This window comes from Bos indicus x Bos taurus, chromosome 23 (genome assembly GCF_003369695.1).
Source record: "Bos indicus x Bos taurus breed Angus x Brahman F1 hybrid chromosome 23, Bos_hybrid_MaternalHap_v2.0, whole genome shotgun sequence".
Taxonomy (NCBI): Eukaryota; Metazoa; Chordata; class Mammalia; order Artiodactyla; family Bovidae; genus Bos; species Bos indicus x Bos taurus.
In genome coordinates this window covers 863,608-870,841 of record NC_040098.1, presented here as the reverse complement: position 1 = coordinate 870,841, position 7,234 = coordinate 863,608, and the positions used below count along the sequence as shown (strand labels likewise).

The window sequence follows — 7,234 nt, the reverse complement described above, 5'->3', positions numbered from 1 at the left end:
GGTCTTCTCCTCCATAAAAATGTTAAAAATCATATTTTCTGACTGCATTGCTATATAGGTGACTTAGTGTAAGCTGCATTTAGATTATATTAATTTCTTTCTTTCTGTTGTAAATGAAATTAAAACATTTCATGGCCTCCTGAGACTATTGTGGGCTCTCGGCACTGTGTCTACTATACCTTCTGAATATCAACCCCGGCTTATAATGTATGAGCCCCTAAAGAAAATTGATCCAGACAGGAGAAACATCCCAGTTCAATCAATTAAGAAGGAGGGAAATTTTATGTAAAATATCACTAATTTTTTTTCTTTTTTTGCCTAAATACTCCACACAAGGTTTATTCATCACCAGCTTTCATTATTTGTACCTGGAGTTTCATGACACTTTTCACTTCTGCATTTCTCAGGGTATAGATTAAAGGATTCAACATAGGAATTACTATGGTGAAAAACACAGTCACAGTTTTGTCAATGGGGGAGGAGATCATGTGTCTTAGGTAGAGGAATGAACAAGGTACAAAGAATAAGATGACAACTGTGACATGAGAGGCACAGGTGGACAGGGATGTGCGATGAGAGCTATGAGTCCTCAGGGAGCACAGGATGACAACATAGGAAGCAACCAGCATCAATAAAGTTAGCAAGCAGAGTGACCCACTGTTGGCAGAAATCAGGGGGCCTAGAGTGTGTGTGTCTGTGCAGGCTAGCTCCAGGAGAGGTATCAAATCACACATAAAGTGGTCAATGACATTGGGGCCACAGAATGGTAACTGAACCATGAGCAAAATCTGGATCCCTCCATGGAGAAACCCTAAAGCCCCAGCCATTCCAACCAGGAAAGCACACACAGGTCAACTCATGACAGTCATGTAGTGCAGGGGCTTACAGATGGCTACATAGCAGTCATAGGCCATGACAATCAACAAGACAATCTCAGCTCCAGCAACGAAATGTTCAGCAAAGACCTGAGTCATGCAGCCACTGAAGGAAATGGTGTTCTTTCCAGAGATCAAGTCAAAGATCAACTTGGGTACTATGGAGGAAGAGTAGAAACTATCTATCATGGACAAATAAGACAGAAAAAAGTACACAGGAGAACCGAGGACTGGGCTGGTGAAGATGGCAACTGAGATGAGCAGATTACCTGGCAATGTGATCAAGTAGACGACTAAAAGCACAGCAAATAAGAGTGTCTGGATTCCTGGATTCTGGGTCAGGCCCAGTAGGATAAATTCTGTTATGTTGCTCATCTTTTCCATCAATTCATCTTGAATTGCTACTAGCACATGGTTGATCTGGAAAGATCACAGTATTTCTGAGTGATGATATTTTATTTTTTTAATATAAATTTATTTATTTTAATTGGAGGCTAATTACTTTACAATATTGTATTGGTTTTGCCATACATCGACATGAATCCACCATGGGTGTATATGTGTTCCCTATCCTGAACCCCCCTCGCACATCCCTCCCCATACTATCCTTCTGGGTCATCCCAGTGCACCAGCCCTGAGCATCCTGTATCATTCATTGAACCTGGACTGGCCATCCATTTCACATATGATAATATATATGTTTCAATGCCATTCTCCCAAATCATCCCACTCTCTCCCACAGAGTCCAAAAGACTATTCTATACATCTGTGTCTCTTTTGCTGTCTCACATACAGGGTTATCATTACCATCATTCTAGATTCCATATATATGCATTAGTATACTGAATTGGTGTTTTTCTTTCTGGCTTACTTCACTCTGTATAATAGGCTCCAGTTTCATCCACCTCATTAGAACTGATTCAAATGTATTCTTTTTAATGGCTGAGTAATACTCCACTGTGTATATATACCACAGCTTTCTTATCCATTCATCTGCCAATGGGCATCTAGGTTGCTTCCATGTCTTGGCTATTGTAAACAGTGCTGCGATGAACATTGGGGTACACATGTCTCTTTCACTTCTGGTTTCCTTGGTGTGTATGCCCAGCAGTGGGATTTGTGGGTCGTATGGCAGTTCTATTTCCAGTTTTTTAAGGAATCTCCACACTGTTCTCCATAGTGTCTGTTGTAGTTTGCATTCCCACCAATAGTGTAAGAGGGTTCCCTTTTCTCCACACCCTCTCTTTTGATTTCAATAGAAAATATCTCATCGTCTCTTTAGCCCTGGTCCCTGGGACTGGTGGAGCTACTCCTTTCTCTTACTTCTGATATTTTACAGATTTTTGTAAAGAAGAATGGGATGAGTTTAAATCTCTCCTGATTCATATTAATTTAAATATATCATGACAATACCTTACAAATACCACAATAAAAGTGAGATATTTTTTATGACTATTGTCATGCAGTTAACTTCTAAACTTTCCTTTTAGCTCTGAATGTCTTACAGATAGCTTTATTTGAGTTTGGGGAACAAATTTCATTGACAGTTCTTTATAAAGTTATATTAATGCTTGTCTATTAGAATGAATACACCCGTGGCGGATTCATGTTGATGTATGGCAAAACCAATAAAATATTGTAAAGTAGTTAGCCTCCAATTAAAATAAATAAATTTGAATTAAAAAAAGAATGAATAGTCATAGGTATATGGACACAATATTTTAAAAACCAACTTTGTATCAGACATGAAAAGTACCAAGCAAACCTTACTCTATACCAGCTGTGTTCTGTGACCCATTATTCCTTTCTTTCAAATTAATACACATGCACACACAGAGACAGAGCTGCAGATGGAGTTTTTGTCCATCAAAATGCCAAGAAACTCTCTTTATAACAGCTCTTTGAGCAGCATTCACTCAACAGCCCCGGGTGTTGTGTCTGGCTCAACAAAATAGTTATGCTCACTCTTTTCAAATCTTTGAATGTGAACATGTAAGTGGTACAAATTTCCCTGAAAAGTTCTCGATATTTCTGAAATGAGCTTTCTGTGCAATTGTTCTTTCATCACATATAGAATAATGCTTGGATTAGCTATATTACCTTATTTACATTTTGCTATGAAATGATATGTCATGAAGTTTTCCTGAGTTTCCTATGGACCAGAAAAAAAAAAAAATGTTAGGACCACCTGAGATAATACAATTTCCCCTTTTGGAATAAGTTTTATCAATTAATATGAACTTGAAATTTTCATTACTAACTGGTAAAAATATTGAATATATATAAGAATACATTTTTTTCTTGGGGAGTGAGCCTGTATATATGTTTTCAGGATATATTACATGTTGTAACCAGGATCATTAGCTATTTTATTCATTATCTTTCTTTTTCTCTTTTTTCCCTAATCCTTGCAAAAAACATAATAACATTTTCTTTTTTTTTCCACAAAAATTTCTGGGCACAGAAATCAGCATCATGATCTCTCAGCTTCAATAAAGATGAGGAAAGAAAGCTTAGAGTTTTCAGGAAAGCTTATGCCTGTGCTGTTTTTCTCTCTCCATGACTCCAACGATGGTAACTATGGCTAATCATTCTCTAAAGATTTAATTCACAAATTCGACTTCAGTGTGGTGGCATAGAAGTAATGAAAAAGGGAAATAATTTGTAATAATTAGAGATCTTCAGAATCAGTCTACTTAGTGCGACATAAGTGTTAATGCCAATCTTGTAAAAGTGGCTTTAGTGGTTCTCAACAGCATCTTTACTGGGAACATTCCAGACAGTATTTTCTATTGACATTTTCACATCATTGTGTGCAGTAATTTTTAGAGAGAAAGATTGTTTCAATTTACAGAATCTAACTGCAAATATTATTTCTGTGAAATGAAATTGGCTCCTCAGCGATCAATGCAAAGAAATAGAGGAAAACAACAGAATGGGAAAGACTAGAGACCTCTTCAAGAAATGGGGAGGGAGGAGGGAGGAGGGTTCAGGATGGGGAACACATGTATACCTGTGGTGGATTCATTTTGATGTTTGGCAAAACTAATACAATTATGTAAAGTTTAAAAATAAAATAAAATTAAAACCAAAAAAAAAAAAAAGAAAATCAGAGATACCAAAGAAACATTTCATGCAAAGATGAGCTCGATAAAGGACAGAAATGGTAAGGACCTAACAGAAGCACAAGATATTAAGAAGAGATGGCAAGAATACACAGAAGAACTGTACAGAAAAGATCTTCACGACCCAGATAATCACAATGGTGTGATCACTGACCTAGAGCCAGACATCCTGGAATGTGAAGTCAAGTGGGCCTTAGAAAGCATCACTATGAACAAAGCTAGTGGAGCTGATGGAATTCCAGTTGAGCTATTCCAAATCCTGAAAGATAATGCTGTGCAAGTGCTGCACTCAATATGCCAGCAAATTTGGAAAACTCAGCAGTGGCCACAGGACTGGAAAAGGTCAGTTTCCATTCCAATCCCAAAGAAAGGCAATGCCAAAGAATGCTCAAACTACTGCACAATTGCACTCATCTCACACGCTAGTAAAGTAATGCTCAAAATTCTCAAAGCCAGGCTTCAGCGATATGTGAACCATGAACTCCCAGATATTCAATCTGGTTTTAGAAAAGGCAGAGGAACCAAAGATCAAATTGCCAACATCCCCTGGATCATCAAAAAAGCAAGAGAGTTCCAGAAACACATCTCTTTCTGCCTTATTGACTATGCCAAAGACTTTGACTCTGTGGATCACAATAAACTGTGGGAAATTCTGAAAGAGATGGGAATACAGGACCACCTGACCTGCCTCTTGAGAAACCTATATGCAAGTAAGGAACCAACAGTTAGAACTGGACATGAAACAACAGACTGCTTCCAAATAGGAAAAGAAGTACGTCAAGGCTGTATATTGTCACCCTGCTTATTTAACTTCTATGCAGAGTACATCATGAGAAACTCTGGGCTAGAAGAAGCACAAGCTGGAATCAAGATTTCCAGGAGAAATATCACTAACCTCAGATATGCAAATGATACCACCCTTATGGCACAAAGTGAAGAGGAACTAAAAAGCCTCTTGATGAAAGTGAAAGAGGAGAGTGAAAAAGTTGGCTTAAAGCTCAACATTCAGAAAATTAAGATTATGGCATATAGTCCCATCCCTTCATGGGAAATAGATGAGGAAACAGTGGCAGACTTTATTTTTTTGTGCTCTAAAATCACTGCAGATGGTGATTGCAGCCATCAAATTAAAAGACGTTTACTCCTTGGAAGGAAAGCTATGACCAACCTAGATAGCATATTCAAAAGCAGAGACATTACTTTGTCAACAAAGTCCATCTAGTCAAGGTTATGGTTTTTCCAGTAGTTATGTATGGATGTGAGAGTTGGACTGTGAAGAGAGCTGAGCACCGAAGAACTGATGCTTTTGAACTGTGGTGTTTGAGAAGACTCTTGAGAGTCCCTTGGACTGCAAGGATATCCAACCAGTCTCTTTTAAAGATTAGTCCTGGGTGTTCTTTGGAAGGAATGATGCTAAAGCTGAAACTCCAGTACTTTGGCCACCTCATGTGAAGAGTTGACTCATTGGAAAAGACTCTGATGCTGGGAGGGATTGGGGGCAGGAGGAGAAGGGGACGACAGAGAATGAGATGGCTGGATGGCATCACCGACTCGATGGACATGAGTTTGAGTGAACTCTGGGTATTGGTGATGGACAGGGAGTCCTGGCGTGCTGCAATTCATGGGGTCTCAAAGAGTTGGACATGACTGAGTGACTGAACTGAACTGAACTGAACCTTCTTAAATTTGGGGAAAAATAATTAGCTATCACTAACTTAGATATATTTGTTGTGGATTCTTCACTTTTTAGATTAAACCCAAACATTACTTTCTTCCCACCAGGTGTTTGCTTCACAGCTGCAAATATAATGCAAAATAACAAAGAGGACTGTGGAATGTTATGTCTCTAGACAACTCTCCCATTTTCTGGATTTACTCAAAAAAACAAGCTGTTTTAGTTAGGAAACTTTGATAACTTTCAGATTTAATTTTAACACACTTTCTATTAATTAGACTTATTATGAGATTATACATGCATCATCAAAACATATATTATTCAAATAATGCATCAAATTATTCAAATTTGATTCTTCCAATTAAGAAAATCTTGTATATGAAATTGTAGAATGTATGTGAAAGTGTTAGTCACTTAGTTGTTTTTGACTCTTTGCGACCCCATGCATTGTAGCCCACAAAGCTCCTCTACCCATGGAATTCTCCAGACAAGAATACTGGAGTGGGTTGCCATTTACTTCTCCAGGGGATCTTCCCAACCCAGGGATTGAACTCATTTTATTCTTGATTTAAGCCCTTCTTCTAACTCATACTAGCCTTGGGAGCAGTGTCTCCCAAACAGACCATCACCTTGTTCACACATGGCTCTGTGGCTGCTATTGACTTCAAGGTCTTTGTTTGTAATTCTTTCTTCATTGACTCTAGAGAAATGTTTAAATAGACTTTCAAAAAAGCTCAGGGTTTGGTAATACATTGACCTCTCAAGTCCTCAGAGGATTATTGGCCCTGTAGGAATCTTTTCTTTTCTTTTTTTATTATTATTTTTTTTAATTTTATTTTATTTTTAAACTTTACAATATTGTATTAGTTTTGCCAAATATCGAAATGAATCCGCCACAGGTATACCTGTGTTCCCCATCCTGAACCCTCCTCCCTCCTCCCTCCCCATACCATCCCTCTGGGTCGTCCCAGTGCACCAGCCCCAAGAATCCAGTATCATGCATTGAACCTGCACTGGCGACTCATTTCATACATGATATTATACATGTTTCAATGCCATTCTCCCAAATCTCCCCACCCTCTCCCTCTCCCAGAGTCCATAAGACTGATCTATACATCAGTGTCTCTTTTGCTGTCTCGTACACAGGGTTATTGTTACCACCTTTCTAAATTCCATAATCTTTTCTGAAGCATCAGCCAAGGACTCTTTTTTGCTCCTGTTTGACTCCCCCAAACAACATTAGAGACCAGTTTTAGAAATGCAGTTGAACTTTCATTAAACATATGCTTCTGCCTATGTACTTCTCTGGTGGCTCAGGCGGTAAACAATCTGCCTGCAATGCAGGAGACCTTGTTTGATCTCTGGGTCTGGAAGATCCCCTGGAGGAGGGAATGGCTATCCACTCCAGTATTCTTGCCTGGAGAATCCCATGGACAGAGGAGCCTGGTGGGCAACAGTCTACGAGATCACAAAGGTACTTTGTGATCTCGTAGACTGTTGCCCCCCGCCCCACACACACACACACACACACACTCACACTTTTGGCTATAGTTTAAGAT

At 38.8% G+C, this 7,234-nt stretch overlaps 1 pseudogene; it reads right to left on the bottom strand.

Annotated features, from left to right (window-relative positions):
• Positions 1–338: 338 nt before the first annotated feature.
• LOC113881358 lies at positions 339–3,405 on the bottom strand (annotated as a pseudogene).
• Positions 3,406–7,234: the final 3,829 nt, after the last annotated feature.